Source organism: Lepisosteus platostomus, chromosome 14 (assembly GCF_059453375.1).
Source record: "Lepisosteus platostomus isolate fLepPlt1 chromosome 14, fLepPlt1.hap1, whole genome shotgun sequence".
NCBI classification, from domain to species: domain Eukaryota; kingdom Metazoa; phylum Chordata; class Actinopteri; order Semionotiformes; family Lepisosteidae; genus Lepisosteus; species Lepisosteus platostomus.
The window spans coordinates 33,182,713-33,204,641 of NC_142624.1; the positions used below are offsets into that span (position 1 = coordinate 33,182,713).

At 39.8% G+C, this 21,929-nt stretch overlaps 1 protein-coding gene across 1 annotated transcript in view; it reads right to left on the reverse strand.

The window, feature by feature from the left end:
• LOC148649289 (receptor tyrosine-protein kinase erbB-4-like) overlaps positions 1–21,929 on the reverse strand; it is a 372,283-nt gene that overhangs the window by 158,605 nt on the left and 191,749 nt on the right. The window lies entirely within an intron of this gene.

Genomic DNA, 21,929 nt, shown 5'->3' on the forward strand with positions numbered 1-21,929 from the left:
CCAGTCTACCAAGAAAATAAATTCTCTCAGGCTACATCCCAATATACAGTAGGCACAGCATGCTCAATACTAGACCGGTGGGATGAGATCTGTAATTATTTCGCATGTGTTGATATAAAAACCAAGTCCTTAATGTTTAAAAGTCACAGCTGGATAGGAGAGACAGAATAAAATGAATGCAGTTGGAGTACACTAATCAGGGAGAACACAGAACACAGTCAAGTGGAACATGGAGGGTATTTGTATATTTTAATGCATAATTAATAATGTACTGTACCTGTTTCAGGTGCCTGGCTGAGTGAACGTAATGACACTATTACTACTCACAAGTGAAAGCCTGAGTATTATCCTGATTACTTCTCATTTACATATAGAACACACAGAATGTGTCTCGTGCACATGTTTCAGTGGGTTTTAAGAGCTCATACCAGATTTTGTGCAACTGCTAAACAGTATATCACACATTTACTCCGCTTTGTAATTTGCGCGTTGATTGGAAAACAAAATTCAGCCTTTACTACAAAAATGAAAACTTTTTTTTACTGGTTTATTCCAACTGAAGAAATGTAACTTGACTACAATTTTTCCATGACATGTCCCTCACCACATACACAAAACAGCAAAAGAATGGAAGAACATAAAACCGGCTGCAAATGAGAAGCCAAGCCTTTTGACCCAACTAGACAGTGTGGTTGCTGGTCACTAATTGATCCAAACATCATTACATTACATTTTCATAGGTTTCCCCCATAACATGTGAGACTCCTCTTTGTGTTCACCACTACAGATGAAAACCAAAAACAGATACCTGCTGACTTTCATCACTCTGTAGTTACTGGTTGTTTTGTTTTTTATTGGCAATGAAAAAGTAGATCATTTTCTCCTCTCTTTTAAGAGAAAAAAATATGTACCAGTTTTTTATTAAGTCCAGCCCAGCTACCTTATTTAACAAGCAGCAGCTATTTTAGCAGCTAGTTCTCCTCTCCCACATAATCTCAGCAGTAGTTTGCCCAACCTTAAGGGAATGAAAATGAGATGCATCACTCATCAAAGAACTGTTAAAGAAGCCCTACAGTGGCAAGTAGACCTTTCTGGCAGGGGTTCTGTAAAGCTGCTAAGGCATCCTACAGTATCTCAGTTGTGGATTTAGATGAGAGTGGGATTACAACAATTAGACCACAATTTGGAGGAGCTGCTCTCTTTAGTACAGGAAGGCTAAGTATCACTTCCCTTCGTAGAAAAGTACAATTGTAAGGATAGCCGAGTTCCTGGATTAGGTTGGTCAATGGGGCTGCTCAGCCATTGCACATGTACCAGAGAACCTTCAACAGATATGCATGGTGTGATGGGCAGTAGGGTGAAACACTGGAGGTAATTAGGTCTGTTTCTGCAAGTACATGCAGGTGCATGTCCAGCACCTCTCTTGGCTTCAACACTCTGTACACACCAGCCTGCTTTAGCATCTCAGCACATTCAACAAATCAACACCCTATAATGCACTCACAAAGCCATACATACAAATGGTTTCCTTAAACATCTTTTCTGTGGAGGCAGAAGTTGTGCAACATGATGCATACCATGCCCTTATTTTGTTTTTTTAGAAATGTAATATTTCAGTCTCGTGAAGGACAGCATTATGAAGGCTCACGCTATAAATCACTTTGTAAAAGGTTGCATTTCACTTACTGTGCAGTGTTGCTTGTGTCCATGTCTCTTCTGGCTTTAAAATGGCCTGGTGGCTGCTGATGGGAATTTCCCTGAAGTAACATTGTCAGTCTTTGCTTCTACCCTCTCTGATCAGCCACCACTGATCATGTCTTACTCCAAAACTACTGTATATCCCCCATTGAAAGACCCGTAGGGCTCCACACAGAAATGTGTGATTTTTTTAAAAGTAAAGAATAACATTACACTGGAACTTCCATACCAGAATTCCAAACAGCAACAATTGTAGAATTTGGAATAGACTGTGCTTTGTGCTTTAAGCCACTTGTTAGATTTGCACTAGCTTCTAGTAAACTGTACTGCACATCAGACTGGTGAAAGCACAGACAGACAAGGGGATGATCAGGGCTTAATGAGCTTGGTACTCCAGTTGACAATAATGACAGTTTAACTCTCAAAAGCAGAAAGTACCTTCATTTTCTTTAACCTTTGGCAGAAAGTATTGAATACAGATGCAATCCCCGGTAAATGCGAGATAAGGGACACAGTGCAACAATCAGCCTGTCAGTCTATTTACTGTATATGAACATATTGTCTAGGTCTTTTATCAGTTAGTGTTGGGATGGTAGGGTGGCAAGGTCGTCCAATGATTAGCGAAATGTCTTTATACCATGCATAAAGTAGTCTAAATTCCAAAATTCTCTTGTGCAAGAAATGCATGAAGAGTCCATGTTTACTAGGGATACAATTAATGCTGAATGCATCAATAGATCTTAATGAAAGGTAATGTGCTTAAGCTGCACTGTACTTTTGCATGTTTGCCCATGGTTTAACAAGGATTGCACTATTTCTATGACACTTTGCTGCTCTATGGTTTCACATGACTTGCAGATGGGTGCCAAGGATGTCAAATAGCAAAGCAGAACTGCTGAATTTGGAAACTAGAGCTAGAAAATAGAATGTGTTACAGTTTATAAAGTTACTTGCTTGGATGATGTGTTGCTGTGGCTGACATGGTTTACCATCATGATTTTTACTGTAATTTGCTACACTTTATTCTGCTTTTATCATAATATAGCACTGCAAACTATTATGGCAGGTATCACTTTCTCTGTAGGGGACATGTTCCGGTATTTTAGCGGAACTCCCTTACATCTGCTGCAGTTAGTGTAGCTAACATATTATGAGTGCTCTCAGCTTCAGAGCCGGGAGGATTGCAGTTTAATGGCAGTGTAACAGGTGAGAGATGGAGTGGTTTGAGAGACAATGGGGTTAAACTGAAGTGTCCGTTTTGTCAGAATGCCAGCGTTCATCCCAAACGTGCAGTTTATTGCCAAGAGACCTCACACTGTGGTTCGAAAGTATCGAAAGATGATAAGAAAAAAGAGGAAAAACATCATAAGGAAGACAAATTTGTGCCTTCAGTGGGATTATTTACTCCTCTGCCGATGGTGGTGGTGACAGAGTGTGTGGATATGAGCTGTCTGAGCTGAGAAATCCCCCCAGTGGCCCCTGCAAGTAAAATATTACTCCTGGTGTGTAGCCCCAGTGACAGAGATAAAGAGAGCTGATAGTGTTCTATAACAAAGGGATAAATAGCAATATCCACTGTTCTTTGGGCTGGGGGAGGCAATACACTCCTCCAGTCACACTGCCTGGCTCCAGCATACATTGTCAGCACTATTGCTGGGAGCACGAGCCAGGCCAGTCCTGGCATTAAATAGCCTGTTTCCATGATAAATGATACTGAGCATAGGAATATAAGTCATACACTATCACCCAATAACTTGCAATTTTGGAGTCCATTCAGCAGTTAATATTTATGCCCACTTGTGATGATATCTTTGTGGTTTCTGTTTTAGCCACCTTGTGGGTATTTTCCCCACCCTCTCTGTGTTTACTTCCCCCTGAGCTTGGTAACAGATTACAGCCTAGGCAGGATCCATCTCTCAAACCTGCAGAGTGACACACCAGCTAGGCTTCAGGATACCCCAACAAAGGCATGCAATTAAGCCCAGATTCACACACTCTCACCACCACACATGAACATGTACTGCATACATACAGTACACAGACACTGTACACACACACACAGACACAGACACACACAGGTATCATATGGAGTTTCTGTTCTGATTATCTTTAATTCTGAGAAGAAAATGAATTAATTCTAATCAGACAAAGTGGTACAAGAATAATACTGGATTTTAGCATGAGGGAGTGTACTTAGCAGAATATTAAGTCCAGCAGTATTAGGAGCCAATTCTGTCTTCTTTATGCGAACTGATTTACGCTGATGAATGCACAAATTGATACTGATGAATTTTATGCAACTTCACTTCATGTTTTAATGGTTAATCCTCAACTTTCCAATTCACCAGATGTGTAATAGTTTCCAATCTTCCACATGGGTATAGCTCTGCGTTTACCGTTTACTGCAAATTTAAGAGCAAATGTAGATTCATTGACAACTGTTTCCAAAGACATTGTAAAGAAAGAAATGGGGAAAAAATCTGGCAGATAATATGGAAGAGACTGCACAAATGCCACTCACTAATCTGATGTACCCAGCACACATTAAAGACTACCTGGCAATTCTTCAATGAATTGAGTGATACATTGAGAGACATACTGTAGTTGTGTAGGCATGTATAGAGGTCTATTTGCCAAGTCCACTTTATAAATGTGCTTACAAAACAAAATAGAGACAAACAGATTCCACAGCCTTTAAAATATGAAATAGATTCAATGATCGTAAGTATGGGTAGTGTGGTGATCACTGAAGGCTTACAGTATATGGAAAATTAAAACACTCGTTACAAACACTAAATCAACCTTCTACCTTAACCTTGCTTACACCAGAAGAAGGCTCCACAGCCAAAACGTTGTGTTTTCTTTCTTCTCTTTTCAGCATGGAATAAACCTATTACATGTTCCATCTACCTTAACTGCTGCTGTTGGTTATGATTTATCCAAACCCCACATGCAGAACTGAACCCAAGGCCCCAGTGATGCGAGGCAGCAATGCTTGCCACCCTAGCATCCCAAATCTGATAAAAGACCTGGACAACAGGCTGCAGATAATATAGCACAATGGATTAGCAAAGAGAGAGGAACAAGCCTGACACAGAATAACATTCAGTTCATGATTCACTTCAGTCTCAACTCCTTGAGCCACAGTCCACCAGACCTTACAGTGTATGTGTAACGAATATGCCCCTGCATATAACAGGGATCTCAAATGCATACACGCATGGGCTGTCTAGCCTAGTGCTTGAAGCTGAGGACATTCTATTAAGTGCTGGTGTCTTTAGAGCTGAAAACAAAAGGCATTGATTTTCCTCCAAAGAGTCCTGGGGTGTTTAGAAATAACTAAAACAGTACTGGTGTTGAAGGAAATTCCCTATGATTCTTCAAGAATCAACAATAAAGTTCCTCGATCATTGAACCATGAGAAACAGAGTGAATAAGCAATGTTCACTTGCAACCTTTTTAATGATATGATCTGCCCACTCTTGTCATTTAATGCATCCTGTAATACACAAACACGTGGAAGAAGAAGGAGTTTACAAATCACCTGACTCAGAGATGGTTATAATACACTGCTAAGAATGTAAGAGGATTTGAAAATGAACAAAATAAATTCTTTGCACTAGCAAGTGTCAAGTGTCGTATGCATTAAATATACAGCATATAGGTACATGTGTATCACACTGCCATGCAAAAAAAGACTTGTTGACTTTGACTTGAGAAGTTGACTTGAGTTAAGAAGAAAAATGACAACCAATACACATTTGTCAATGCAGATGACACAAAATAGGAGAAGCAACACAGTTCCTGTAACTGCAGAAGGTCTCTGAATGAGCAATGTGTTTGTAATAATCTGTCCCACAAGTGTAATTAATTTGTTTTTTTATAGAAGACCATGTCATCCTAGCCTTGTCTGTAACATAACTGTATGAAATCCATTGAAATGGGGTTGAACTGGAACTCATCAGAAACTGAGTTATACTGTAAGTCTTCTAATGTTAAAGTCCTTAAGGTTTTATAGTATGCTAGTAATAATAATAATAATAATTAATAATTGCTTACACTTATATAGTGCTTTTCTGGACAATCCACTCAAAGCGCTTTACAGGTAATGGGGATCCCCTCCAGCACCACCAATATGCAGCCCCATCTGGATGATGCGACGGCAGCCATAGTGCGCCAGAACGCTCACCACACATCAGCTACCAGTGGGGAGGAGAGCAGAGTAATGTAGCCAATTCATAGATTCATTCATAGCTCTAGTGAAGTTACAATGACATTTCTGTTTCTGTCCCTAAGGAGATGTGCTGCGGAAGCTCTCTAATTGAAGAAGTCCTGGAATAAGGCAGCTCTTCATTCTGAACATCAACATGTTTTGTACGCTTTTCTGTAAAACTTCAGTCTTTACAGAGAGGATTTACTATTGTGGTCTCTTCCTTCATCTAAACAGGGTAAAATAGAAAATATGACAATACAGTACATGACGGGCAGTCTGGAAGAGTGGACAGCCAGAGTATTTCAAATGAGTACAAGCTATGCACTGATAGCAGACAACGACTGTTAGCTACAGTAAATTCAGGACGTCTGGACCAAAGAATCTATTCATTGCTAGACAGCATTACTGTATGTTTCTGACTTAAGAATTTTAGAAACAAAAAGCTTTATACAGTACATGGCAGAGCATTAGATGGAAAAATAATATTATTAAACTGTTAGCATGGAGAGGAAGGATAGACTTTACTTTCAGACTATAGCCAAAAGTTTATAAGAACACACTTCAGCCCTTGCTGGTTCTGCAAACCACAATATTAATTTCTCCTGTGGATTGCAAGGGTAGAAGAAACTGGACTTCAATGACAACTGATTTCGTGTAGCAGAAATGAAGTAGCACAACTGTTTATTTTTCTTCTCCATCTCAGTCAGCACTTTGTACCAGTAAGGACCTTTCTTCTGCTCTTTTCACACTTTTGCTACTATCTCTTTTCTCATTTAGTATCTTCTCATTACAGCAGCATTACTGCTTTGTAGCTTGATCTGAACAAGCTCTGAACAGATCACAGAAACAGCAGAAGTAAGTGATTTTCACTTCTTTTCTAAGTGCTTTTCTAAATCAAAGCCCCAAGTATGGTGCAGGGAATACTGTGCTGTGGGAGGTGCCATCATTCAGATGAGACATTAAACTGAGGTTCTAATTTTCTGGTCATTAAGATCCCAGTGGTGCTTTTTGAGAGCAAGGGAGTGTAACCCTTGCTGTCCTGGCTAAACTCCACTGTAACCTTGAATAATCTGGCGTTCCTACAGATCCCCTTAATGCAACTGGTGTTGCAATTTTTTACTTCTCTACTGTACCTGAACTGTTGCCTTAGGGAGCTATTGGCATGCAATGGCTACACTATTTCACCCAGGTGGGGTCTGCATTTTGCTGGTAGCTGAAGTAGGTCCACTTGTTACACTGTGCGTACAGTGTTTTGGGATTCTTCGGGATGCGCAGTGCTACAGTACATAAATGCAAGGATTTCATATTTTGTTCTTTGCTCTTGCTTTTTGTGCCGTGGACTATAGCTTTCAATTAACATTTAGTGTTTCTATACAATGTTTTTATCATTTTTTATCTGGTTCTAAATCACAGGCATTGTTTGAAACGATTAAATCTGAGTGGATTCTGACCAAGTACGTTCTCTTTAATCATTTACTGAAGTACAAGCATAGTTCGCTTTAGGAATCTTAGAGCCGATTGATCCTCTGCCGAGGTCATTTATCATATATTTGTTTTGGTGACTAAGAAAAGGCTGCCAGAAACTTTCTCAAATGAAAATGTCAGTCTTAGAGTCTTAGTCATATGGTGCTTTTACACTGTTTCCAAGTCCTGGGGGCATGGCATGAAGCTACAAGACAAATAAGTTTTTATACTAAAAACAGCAGTCCAAGCACAATCTAAAAATATTTGAGAAAAAAAAACCAACTACAATTAAAGAGAATCAAATAAATCCAGTTATGTTAAGCACGCAGTTTCATAAAAACTTGCCTAGAGGCAAGGTTTAAGCTGATGCAGACCTAGAGATTTAACTCTGTAACCATGTGACATTTCAATAAAAGGCTCCTTGGTTTCTTCTCTTTGCAACAAGAGCCTGTCTTTTGTTTGATTTGAAATTGTACAAATCACAACCATTAAAAGGGACCTTTTGTAAACACTGCATTACAAAAGCCTAGAACCACCCCCAGCTCTGGGCCATTAAATCTAAACACAGAGGGGTACAATGAGACTCCACACCTACAGCAAACTCCACGGATTCTTCTCTCCAAATGAACAATAATTAAAGGAATTGTTGTCGGAGGCACAACTCTGATGAGTGGGCCATTAAAAATGTAAAAAATGCTACACAGTCCCACATTCTGCCTCTCAGTGAGTACCCACGGATGCATCAATCAACGGTTTCTTCAGAGCACCTAGTTTTAAAAATGATTGGAATGCTATTTTTTTGTACTATTTATGATGTGATTATACACATTCAACATTATTCAACCTTTTCATTGAGCACGCAGACACACACACGTTGATTGCGAAAACCTTGCCTAATTAATTTGTGTATTTTCACACACTCCTTTCACTCCAGTGCACCATGGCTTGCTCTAAAAGTAACACATATTGATTGGTAAAGTACAGTTATCTAGAAGAAGTAAGGCAATGATTCAGGTTAAACATGTGCTGGTGCTGGATAAAGATGCAGATTTTAGATCTCATCAACAAGTAAGACACATTCCATTAAATTGTACTAGGAAATACTTTACCTTAAGATAGCGTGTTCATGTAGTTGCAGTCTGACATGCTTATAGTTATATTCTAAATAGTGTGCACTAAAGCTGCAAATTAATAAAACTTAATTGGTTACAAAATCCAACCTCCCAAAAGCTGATATTTTAAAGACGATAAAATAAAGTACCATGAGGTTACAAACAAAGCATTAAGGGCTGTGTTTTAAAAATATCCATCTGTGTGGTCTTTGTCCTCCTGATGTCTACCATGTGAGGGCTATCTACACTACAATAAATAGGCAATGTCCACAGAGAAGGGGTGATTAATGAAGTTTCCTCATTAGGAAACTGGCTATAATGTAACCCCTACTGTATGTGACTGTACTCAGACCCTTTAGACTGCCTGCCTTTTTAGATTTTTGTTTTGTAACCACGAATGATCATTTACTAGATCCATCCCTTTACTCTACCCTCTCTAAAATCTTGCTCTAGCTTTGCGCAATAAGCTATAGAAATGTCTATGAAGCTCAGGCCAGGAGGAAAGTACTCTTCTGGAGAAAGATGCCTCTAGGGATGTGCTCTCTGGCCCTCAGTGGTCCTGGGGCATTAACTTGGAAAGGGGCTCTAACAGAGCAACACTAAGGTGTAGTAACTGAGGTATTACAGACTCCAAAATATTAGCACATGGTCTCGAGAGAAGGAGTACAAGGCAGCCATGGAAAATGGTGCTGTTATACAGTACATAACATGGCCTAAAATAAATATGAATGCACTCGGATACACATACTGTATGGCTATGCATGTTAAAAAGTTAAACTTTTAGGCTCCTTTGATTCAGAGACCCACTAATTTGAAAAGATTTCAGGATTAAAGAAATCCATCTGAAATAAAAATTGTTATTCTATCAAAAGGCCCTTCTCTGCATTTAACAGGATACTCTGAGAAGCTGAAATGTACCGAGGCAGTTTCCTCTGACTAACTAAACAATTTGTATAGACCCAAAGCAAATTTCTCTCTTTGCACTGCAGAGTTCCTAGAGACTGTAGCGGTTAATTTCAGAATGTTATCAGCTTAGTCCCAATGGCACACAGAAACAATGCATCTTTTTAGTTCTGATGTGTACCCTATCTTCAGATGGACAAATGGCAAATTTGCCCATTTCTAGGTCTGTGCCTGTGAAAGTGTCCCTGTTGCATTCAAGATTGAAATTATGGATTAACATTGTGTGGCTCCTCATCATGGTCAGGATGTTGGCCAGCCAACAGCCCTAAATATGAAAATCTCGGGGACATAGGTCACCTTAAAACAATGCTTTAGTAAAAAGTGTTCCATCGGAAACATACGGTAGAATGAAATAACCCTAGGTTAACACCCCTCCTACATTATCAGAGGCTGCCAAGCTTTGGAAGTGGCCTTAACAATGGGACTTTTAGAAGGGGTACAATTATATTCCTGACACTATTTCAACTCAGCCTTGTCTAGCCATCACAAGTCTGAAGCTTTCCCTTGATGGAAAACGCTGAGGATTACTGTGATATGTGTTTCAAAGTCTCTTAAAAACAGTAATTTCCTCTCATAACACAACCCTGCCAAGCGTGTAGGATCTAGCCTAAAGCCCTGACATGACATGAATACGTCTTTTTTTCATTCATGTTTGTTTTACTCAATGAAACTATTTTCTCAAGGTTTAACTTTTAAGACGCGTATAGTAAAGGATTTTCAGCCATTGAATAATAGAAATCCAAGGATATAATCTTGGTGCCCCTAGTCAGAGCAGCTTCCTATAACTCGGCTTCCAAAGGAAATACGTTTTTGTTCCTCTTCACACTGGGATACTGTCAACTTGAGTTTTTGCAGGAAAAGCAACTCGTTTTTTGCAGATGCGCCACAGACAGGATGTGGGTATAAATTAGCACTAAGTGGGTATTAGCGTGTGAGCGAGATCGGGATTTTTCCAGCAGCACTGGGAGGCAAACCATTGTTTTACCAACAACAACACAGTAACAATACAGTACAACAAAATCATTGGACTCAAGACGTGAACACTGATCCAAATCTACACCACAAACACTGTGAGACAGTCACAGCAGAAAAACAAAAGAGAGGATATATTCAATACCAGCATTTTCTACCTCTTATATCTCTTATCCCTCTTATATCTAATTGGAAAAATACAATTTTAAAGAATTTTTGTGTTAATAGCTGCAACATATTAGCAGTTGTGCACTGTATTTAATTTTTGCTACTTTAGTCTCGTCAGCTGTATACTGTCAGTGAGGATGGGCATTGCTGGATGGGCTACTGTATATGGATAAAATCCAATGGGCTATGTGGCTCAAATATGGAAATTCCAGTACCTACCTATAGTCCTTTACTGAACATCAATTGGATGTTAACTAAGCCAGAAATGACGCTGCTGTAACAAAATAGCAAGGTAAGTTCTAACCAGTTGTGTTAGGTGTGGGAGTAATTAACAGAGCATCTCAAAGTTCGATAGACAGGAGAAGATTGGGTGTAGGGTAAATAAAGAGCAAGGGTGGGCAGGAGTGAACCCAGGGGCCTGACGCTTAAATAATCTTGACTGACACATAGGACTGCTGTCTATTGATTGCGTGATTATAACAAGACTCAAGCACCGAAAAGCAAGAGACGCTTGGGAGGCAGAGAAACAGAGGGCTTGATGCATAACTCTTGTAGCACAGTGATAGCTCTGTGCATGCTTCCTTTGTCAAAAAAGGCCAATTGTATTAGCGAGCTTCTCATAAAAGTCTCAGGGCACCAGGTTGCCAGAAGACAACAGCAAACCAACAGCCCTCTGAGACGCTGTATCTAACTGGTGGCTTCAGTTAATTTGGGCTGTTGTTATAAAAAAAAACAGTTCAATCTCTATCTTAAGAGGAACAGCTTTCAGACTTACAGTACATGTGAGAGCATGTAGCCTCTATGGATCTATGCATATCACTACATTTCCACCCCTCAGCGCTGTAAAATGCCAAGAGCAATTTACAATTCATATCTATAATTCCCATTTATCAAATAAATTTGTAACAACTTTTTACTTCTGTAAGTACTTATTACATGTGAACTGTCTAATATGTAAATGTCACATTCTTGAATAAATGCAAGCTTCTAAGTAAAGTGAATGAATGAATAAATGAATGCATGAAAAGAGATTAACCAATGTAAGGCTTCACTGACCACAAGCAACATAAAGAAATCAGGCATAAGTGAGTCTGCCTGCATTTTGCATGCAAGGAATTGAACTTGACATGAGAGACAGATTCAATATACGCAGCTCATTTCAGTACCTCCCTGACAGAAGCAACAAAAACAATCATAATAAAAAAGGCATAGAGACAACAACAGTATGTTTGTCACTGCCTTCTTATGATAGGGCCTCTGTGTGCTTGTCATCTCTGCCAGGAGCCAGGACAAACAAATATCCCTCCTCCTTTATATCGCTATTTGTTGATTCAGAAGGGCCTTTGTAAAATGGTGTAGGTTATAAAATGAGCTTTGACTAAAGATTAAATGAATCCCGACTCATTACTGGTGCAAAAGAAGAATATGAGGCCTTTGAATTTCTTATACCGTCCCTTTAAGAAAGCACTGAAATGACTTGTTATACTTTTTTATAATGTAGTTTCATGTCCTGCATTCTGGTTATGCAAGGGTAGAGTGTACTGTATGTCTGTCTATGATTTGTTCTCAAAATAAAATGAAATCACTTATTGCATCTGTTCCCCAAAAGAAAACAGTAACTCACTAACATACTGTATCTGTTTTTTGGGGGGAAGGGGAGGGTAACTGATCTTTTTCAGAATTTGATCCTAACAATATCTTCACTATGACAACTTGTTTTATGGCTTCAAAAATGGCCAGCTCTTTTGACCTTGTTACAGACCTTTTTAAGACAAAACGACTCAATTACAGTACATAGCATTTTATACCTTTAAGGATAAAGCCCATTAAGATCTTCATACATATATTTGTGCATTTCTATGACCTCACAATATAATGTCACATCATATTGTATTTCATTTAAACCTTTGCCAACATTATGACTGATACCAGTACTTCTTCATTTCTAGAGACATGAGATCTGAAACTGGTCTGTTAAATGCAAAGTGAAAATAGTTCTTTACCATCCAAAAACCTAATGTCATTTCACAAACCCAGCTCTTAAATTATGATTAATACTTGTGCAATGAACTAGCAAGATTTTCATCTCTGGCCTTTTCTTCCCAAATTAACAACCTTTAATTTTAATTCCATTTCACCGGTGGTCTACACAGTCAAACATTATAATGTATGAGCTCGCTCTTATGGTAAATCAAGGTATTCCTGTAGTTCTAATGCGACCATTTGTCATGATTAAATTTCAACTTATTTTCTTTCAAATAAATCTGCCTCCATATTCACTGTCCAAAAACCACCCACTCCCTCACTTTTAATTTTTATTTCACAAGATACATTTAATAACTTTCCATCATCATATTAATATGCTACTGTATATTACTCTATTGATTTAAATCATACAACAGTTATACAGAAATCAATATGTTAAGATGCACTTATAAAGGTGTACTGTGGAATACCATGGTACAGTTTGAATAATAATAATAATAATAATAATAATAATAATAATAATAATAATAATAATAATAATAATAATTCCTTACTCTTCACACTGGGCACTTTTCTGGACACCCCACTTAAAGCTCTTTACAGGTAATGGGGACTCCCCTTCACCACCACAATGTGCAGCCCCACCCGGATGATGCAACAGCAGCCAGTATACTCACCACACACCAGCTGTCACTGGGGAGGAGAGCAGAACGATGAAGGCAATTCATAGATGGGGATTATTAGAAGGCCAAAATTGGTACAGTCAGATGGGAAATTTGGCCAAGATGCCAAAAAAACACCATGGGATTTTTAATGACCACAGAGTACCTTACTCAAGAGCAAAAGCAGTGCACCAGGATCCGAACCTACAAACTTCAAGCTACAAGCTCAATGTCTGAACCAATCCACTACAGAGCTAAGTGCTAAGCTGAGAGAGGACAGGCTCAGTGACCACAGACTGCTCATAAACACAGGAAGAGACAAGCAGACTAAGCTGTCCAGAGACTGACTGCAGCACAGTGACCACAGTCAGGACATACAGTACTGGAAAAACTGGGTGACACAGGCAGTCCAAGCCTTTCTGGTGAAGACCTTACTGGGGAGCTTGGAGAGGTAAAACAAGTTATGGATCAAGTGTAAGTGGGTAGGGTTTTACACCAGGGTTGGTCTGGCCTCAATCCCAGTTTCACACTTTCCAACTGTTTATACTTCAGGTTACACCAAACAGGGTGTAGGTGCCCTATAACAGGCGATTATGTGCATACAGTAGGTCCTCCACACCTTGCAACCATGAAAGCCAATTGAAAGATCTGGAATTTTACACGTTTGTGTTATCTGAAAGTGTATTTTTGTATTTTGGTGTGAGAATTCAGAATATGGAAGATCTATAGATATATTGGAACGATTTTTTTTAACATATCAGGCAAATTCAGTTCTAGAGTCAAGGAAGGATTTAAGTATGCCTTCCTGAAAAAAAGAATTCAAGGAAATATTTTGACATCCCTTGTCAGGCCAGTGTTTGCACAAGTTGGACAAAAATCTGGATAAGAGCAAAGGCAATTCTTTAATCAAGCTCTAATGCAGAAATACAAAGGCATTAACTTCAGTGATCAGCACTCCAGGATTGTTAACATTCCTCGGGAGAAAACAGTTTTACATAATGGGTCTAACAATGTTATTAGCTAATAAAATTTGATGGCAGTGGCTCCACTATAAATTCAAACACTGTGTTCAGTTGCTGTTTTCCTGCAATGGCTTATTGTATTACCACAGAGACAAGGCACTACACACTGTACAATACAGTGAGATGACACCCGCCATAAAAAATAACGGCAGTCTTCGTCCTTGGCCAGCATGGGATTCGCTTAAACTGTGTATCCGGATCATATTTATTTGCTCTCAAAGCCCCTCACAGGCACAAAGGTCAACAAGAAACTGCTGGGCCATACTACATTAGCACCTGAGAAATTCACTGAATGAAAAGATTGGCCCAGTGAATGCTACCACATACTCTGGGGTACCTGCAGGTTTATAACATTCAGCTAAGTGGAACATTTTAGAAAAAAAACTGATGCACTATGAATTGATACAGTCATTTGCAATCACAGCAAAGCTAAATATTTATTCATCGATATCCACATTTAGCAGTATAACAAGCCATGACTATTGCACAAACTCAACTACTGCAATAATGCCCCAAAGAACATTTTCTTTCTTAAAAGTCCCCAAATGAAATTGCTAAAATGAATAATCCCATGCCATCCTTTTCCAAAGATGGCATTGTGGAAAAAGGAATTAAACTACATACTGTATGCTGTATCACATGCATGCACATGCAGTGCAGTGTAATTTTTTATTTATTTGAGACTAATCATTGATTCTTTGTCTGAATCGTTTGTCTTCTTATGAGGATACTGTGCAGTGGGGTGATTATAACTGGTAGACTATTGCAGCAGATATATACAATATCTAGAGATATATTTCAATTTTCTAATGCCAGTAGTCCACATCATAAGAATATGTCATGCTGGGATAAACCAGATGATGTATGATGCTTATTTGCTACAGTAGCCTTTTGTTTAATTCTTCAGCTTGTTGATTCACGCCTCTATTTCCCCTGCCTTGCCAGCAGGACAAAATCCATTTAGGATTATTGACTGATGAATGAAGTGTCAGGCAAAAATGATCAGTAAGCAAATCTTTTTATTAAAAGGAAATGAGCTGCGATTGAGGTCTACTGGTGTCACAGGAAGACAGGAGGAACCAGAGTCTAAAAAAAAATCCCATGTTTTCCATAGGAGGTCTTGGGAAAAAATATGTACTTGCATGAAAATGTTTCCCAGAGAAGGAATATGAAGGAACCTGACACATTTATTCAAAATCATATCCTCAAATGCATTAACAAAGTCAAGCAGACTTCAGTCAACACACTTGAAACCCAACTAGAAGACACAAACGGTAACTACATGGCAGTGCATTTCAAACGGAGAATATGAGGCATTTCTTTATAGAAAGTATTGTGGGCGTACAGTATGGAACTGGCTACTCTGCCATGTTGTTGAAGCTGATACACTGGCTTCTTTCAAGAAATGAAACAGCTGGATAAGACCCTTGAAAGGCTTAACTACTAATTACAAAACAGGCAAGATGGCCTTCTCTCATTTGTAACCTCTTTTATGTTATTTCCTTTAACTCAGAAAATATCGCTTATTGCTTATTGTAGTTGTTTCCACAAGCAAAGATGAAAAGTGTTAATGCATATCTACCTTAATAGAATATTCTGCAACAGCACAAAACATTCCCTTTAAATCTTTTCAAAGTTGTGATAGCACTGGAAAAGACTGTATATTAATGAACATTTAGTAAAAGGGAACATGGTGTGATATCTCCAGTTAAGCAGAATTTACACTAGTTTAAAACTATAACACATCCACGGTTTGGCACACTCTTCAGTACATTGGTGTCTTAGGGTTATTGCAAAATATTCCCATATTAGTATATATCTCATCGGTTTTCTTTCTTTAAGATCATATTGCCCATGAAACAAAAACTGCAATTTTCTTTTCATGACAGCCTTATTTTTTTGTCGACTGAAACAAGAAAAAATATATAATTACTCAGCTATTGATATCCTTAAGTCCTCTCAAGGTTCTGTCACAGATAACATACGCAGATGAAACTCGGCATAACAATACGTTAATTTCACGCTGAAGCACTGTAATTACACTAACAGCTCTGCTCTCACTAGCGATTTCCACATTGACTCCTCCATTGGTTGCATGGCTCTGTTTCCATCTATTATACTGCCAGAATGGAGGGATATTAACACTAAAACGGCATAATTAGCTGATGAGCAATTAAATTATTCTAGTACTCTTTTTAGAAGAAAGGAATTGCTCAAAATCCTCCTTATCTTTTATTTTCCTTTAAGGTATATTTAAAGAAAATCAGAGAATTGTACTAATTAACTTTCTTTACGAGACTTCTTCTGAGTCTTGAACAGGACCAGGAAGAGAATTCCACAGGGCAAGGTGCATGCAGACTAAAGGCTGCTTTTTTCAATTAAGGAACCTGCTGATCTGGAATAGCCACTTGTCTTTTTGCACGTCTTGGCTTGTAGCTATGGTTCCATAACCACACACAAGGGAGAATGAGGAAATGCGGCTGACTCCTCAGCGCCAACCCACCTTCGAGGCACTCGTGTTTTAGCACATCACAGGCAGCACAGTCCTGTCCTTGTGGCTCAGTGTCCACAGAATGAAAGGCCCAGGAGAAAGCACCCAGGAGATTGCAGGGGTCGCTTTGTTGCTAGGAGCCCAGAGAGCCCTGACTAACTCCACTTTCGTTGTTTTGGGACCCAGTCAGCTCATGGCCTAACCCAAGCTTAAACCTGTGATTGTAGAACTCAATCAGCTCTCACACAAGTGGTCTTAACAGTCGGGCCACTCAATGGTCGCCCTCTTCAATCTTCCCCTTGTCATTTTCCAGAAGAGAAGAACTGGCAAGCCTCAAGGCTCATAGGGGGAAAACATCTCCATAATTTACTTCTTGCGTGTAGGTGAAGAATAAAGACAAAGTCATAGAATTTACAGGGTGCAGACACAAGGCGGCCAGCTTTCGTGTGATACTAGATCTTACTTTTATTTTTGTAAGGATTCTAGGGGTTGCAGTTATGACAAAGCTGGGTTAGAGAGAATGTCTTGCAACATCTGTAAATTGGGAAAAGAACAGCCTGTCAGAATTCTTGATGTACCCACCAAAACCTACTCCTTTATCAGGGATTACCAAAAAAATGCAACAGTTTATAAAGAAGCACAATGAAGACCAATGGCAGGAGAGCTTTTTTATTCGGTCAAGCAGAGAAGCGGAACATAGCCTGCCGCACCCCATCCCAAGAATGAGGTCTATTTAAATATCACTTCACACTCCTGCCAGAAAGGCAGGTCAGCCGGACAGACGCTAATACTGGCAAGGTTGATTAATGACTCTCTGGATTCCTTGTTAAATTGTAATTACAAGCAGCTTCAGGAGCAGGCAACAGCATTTCAGGGGGTCATTACCAGGAAGGAGGTGGTGGGGGGGGTTTCTGAGATATTTTTAATAAAGCAATCCAAAACCCAGGTGCACAGCTTTGCAGAAAAGTTCAGGTACATTACCTCAGACGAGCAGTAGTGCTCCCTCAGGCGTGGATGCAGCCCATTTGGTGGAAGACAAAGACCTTTCTGCAGAGAATCATGTTTGCTTTGCTTATAAGTTATTCATTGGGATTTTTTTGAGAGTTCAGATTTGTTTTTCTCTTTCAGCACATCCGTCCATTCTCTTTTCCTGAAGTGCCTCTGTGTGCACCACGGCCCTTTTCACAGTCATTATTTTCAGCTACAAGTGAAATTGCCCGAGGGCTAATCAACATTTAGTTCTTCCGAGTATGTTATTGCACAGCAGTTGATGGATGATACAATTACACTGAATGTCACTTAGCTAAATGGCTATGTAATCCTAATGAGGTCTTATTCAAACACTGACTAGTTAGTGTGTAGAAGAAGAAGCAGGAGAAGAAGGCAGCCACAACAAACGCAGTGTGGCAGGGCTGGTACCGACGCCTGTTCAGTGTGATTCATCCTAGAAGATAACTATTCTCTCTGTGCCATCTGTGGAGAGCCGCTGCTGCTGACAGTCTGCCTAGCAGACAGTGTGGTCGGGAAAGGGCCAAATAAGAACAGCATGCCACAGAGGTTACAAGCAAGACAAGGCTGCAGGAACACTGTCGCCATTTTTCTTCCACTCAATGTACCCCCCCCCACACACACACACACACTCCAAAACAAAAAACATAAACACAGTTCTTGTGTGGTCCTAATGAAGCTCAGTTTAAATAAAAACACACTTGGAAGCAGTGGCTTTGAAGGTGTGAAGTACTGTATAGGTGTATGTCCCAGCTGATACCTCCAGAGGTAAACCCCCCACCAACCTTCCAAAGTGTGTCCTCTATTCAACTTTCTCAGAACCTTCTTATTTTAAAAGTAATAAATGATCCCTTCCGTTTATATGGCAGTATTCATCCCAAAGGATTCCAAAGTGCTTTCCATGTACAAGGGGACCCACTTCAACCACCTCTGAGTACATTGCCTACATGGGTGGCACACAGCATCATCATGCATCAGTAGACTCGCGGCATAGCAGATCAGGTGGAGACTTGTGCAATAGTTTCACCAAATGAATGGAGATTGGAAAAATTTAGTCAGAAGAGTCCGAGTAAATTCTAAATTGATTTCAGTAGGGAGACTAGGATTAACACCTATACAAAACAGTGCAATGGCACGTGTGATGAATAGTAAGGGTCTCTTCTTAATATCTCATCCAAAGGATGGAACACTGCACGGCGCAGTGTCTCCAGTCACCATACTGGGTGGTCAAGAAAAAGAGTGCCATCTACTGGTCCTTTCATTCTAACTCTAACAAGATACACTAGCCCTCCAGGAACAATACTCTACTAATATGGGTTTCCACAGATGTTTCCTGTTCCAATACTGACCAGGCTCAAGTTTGCTTAGCTTCTGAGAGATCAGGCCACTATATTGTAGTGCTGCTCTAAGTAGTCATGTTCCATATTATTATGAAAATTCACCTACCTTCTAATAACACACTACCCTGACTAAACTGTATCCACTTCAGTTTGAAAATAGATTACAAAAAGACATCTTTGATTTGGGGACTCTGTTTCTGCATGGACAGATGCTCCACTTATGCACTTCAATCAGATGTACTGTACATTCATCTAAACGAAATGCAACAGAACATTACACATTGCATTAGAGCAAAACGTCAGCTCTAAGAATAACAAATGGTCCCTGGTTTCACAGCAGATCATCAAGCAACCTCCCTCTTTCCATCCAGCAAGACAAGGTCAATCTGCTGTTCCGGGGCCCACCAATCATCATTACAGATCTGCTCCATTCTCTCAAGGCCCCCACACTAATAGAAACAGACAGGAGGCACTGCTGCTTAGCTTCCTAGTTTAGAATCAAATAAGATGACTTGAAAGTTTCACCCAATAGCTTGATCCATCAAGATTTCTGGATGCAACCAGTTCACGGAAACAGTCATGATGGCCCAGCAGGGAGAAAAGATGTGCATGTAACAGTTTCTGTACTTTTATAATTATACATTTTTGCACATAGGTGTACTACATCTTCATGCATGGCGTTTGATTCCTCTACCTTTCCCTTCAATACTGTTAATTATCCCCAAATTAGTGCACAAATGAGCTCAGTCAGCATTTACCTGATCTTGCCAAGACCTGGATCAATAAAGATTACAGTGAATTAGCGATATTTTTAGTGCTAAAAAAACTCCCGTCATCCCTTACTACTTCAGAGAATGACAAAGAGCAGTAAAGGTCTGCCAGAGGGACTTCTACTCATTACTTGGTCATCACTACCAGCTTTGCGGATACGCAGTCCCAGTCTGAGCCTGGCGATTAATATTCTCTTGAACCTGAAAGCAAAATTTAAGTGGTGTGATTTTTTTTTCTTAATTGAAAATCACATCATTCCTGGTTTTGACCAAAAGAGACTGTTTCTTTTGCAAAGTCAAGAGGTCCTGACCTCTTTACCGATTAAATTAAATATGATTGATTACAAGTAGACATGCCATTAATGATTGCTATTGATGTACTGTATGGATCAAGGACATAGTTGTAGTTAAAAGGACAAGGATATCAAAAGAAATGTTTTCCCCCAGGACATCTGTAGGTCTACCACAAATCTAAAACAGCATAAAGGCTGAATGCGTACAGATGTGTGAAGATCCTAAACACTGCACAAACCCCCACAGAGATTTACACGAGTGGCTTCAATATCTCAAATTAGCTGCTCAATGTTATTTTAAAAGCAACTGGCAATTATCCGCAATAGTCCTGCCTTGTGTAGTGACTGCCTTCAGAATTCAGCCATTACAATGATCTGCACATCACACTGATTATTTCTCAAAGCTGGTGGTATAACAGATTTAGTTTAATTTGATTTCAATTAAAACCAAGATTTTTTCTTGGTGCCTTTTTTTTTTAATGACAGCAACTCTCGTCATTCAATGCAAAGATATTCTTAAATTGTTTGATTAAGTGCAGTTCAAGTTCGTTTATTGTGCTGGACTTATTGTGCTCATTAACTCTCCCTTTTTGGTTCTGTATTTGTGAGATAAGCTTTAATGCCCCTCTGCCCACAGTAGCAGCATGTCTGCCGCTCACTCATAAAAATGTCAATCTTGTCTTTGGGGTAGCTCCTTTGTGTCTGCCGCAGTCACACATTCATACGCTGCACAATAGCCCTCGCTCCTAACTTGGCGCTCTGAGTGTTCAATTACAGCTCGGGCATTCCTGCAGCTCTCTGCACGGCTGTCAGAGTCACCTTCACAACTGAGTTAATTACAAGGGTGGGTGGTCCCAGCCTTTCTCAGGACAAGCGTCGTTTAACAATTGTTCAGCATTCCTGCCAGGCCTACACACATTGTGTAGGGACGCATTGCAAAGCAGCGAGCAAATGACACACAAGGGAACATTTGTGCGCTTGGGGAACCAGGGGAAGAGGAGGTACAGTATTAGGCAGCACCTTCCTCCTGTGCCTTTCCACAGCAATCAGAATTTGACTCCAGGAACAAAAATAAAGGTTTTTCAACCCACAGAGAAGCTTTAGAATTTCAACCTATTTTCATCTGATTGATAATAGCGTACCATAAGGCAATTAATCTCAATCACAAAACTGTGCCAAGTCAAAAGCCCCATGAAGGAAAAAAATAAAATAAAAATCTAACAGTTATTCTATTATTTTTTTTGTTAAGCGGCGCAATTTGTCTATCTTTATTACCCAGCATTCCTCAGCACGCAAAAAAAGGCCCTGTGCGGCCATCACATCAGAAGACCGTTTTTCTCCTTCTTCTCCATGTACCGGTAACGAGCACAGCCATTTTCCCAGATCAATCAGGGCCACATCTCCAGCCCACAGCCGCTGCAATAGTCTGACGAGATTCCCGGGCTGAAGAAGAGCCCTCCCCCCAGTGGCTATTGTCGCTGGGTTTGTGGGCTTGTTAAAATCTAATCACTTTCCATTCAGCTCATCCATCACGCCCGCGGAATCTGTTCGGCTCCACACTAAAGAGAGCAAACCGCGGCTGTCCACTGGGAAAGAACTATTAAAGCCACAATAGCTTTTGGGAAAGGGACTGCTTAAATAAATGGAGTTCATGGGCTGGACAGATAGGACTTTAGGGAAGGGGGAGGGGACTGGGGGCATTTCCATTTTAGTTCTGGGTCAGCAAAAAGCTACATGAATAGGGGAAACAGAGAGAGGAAAAGAGAG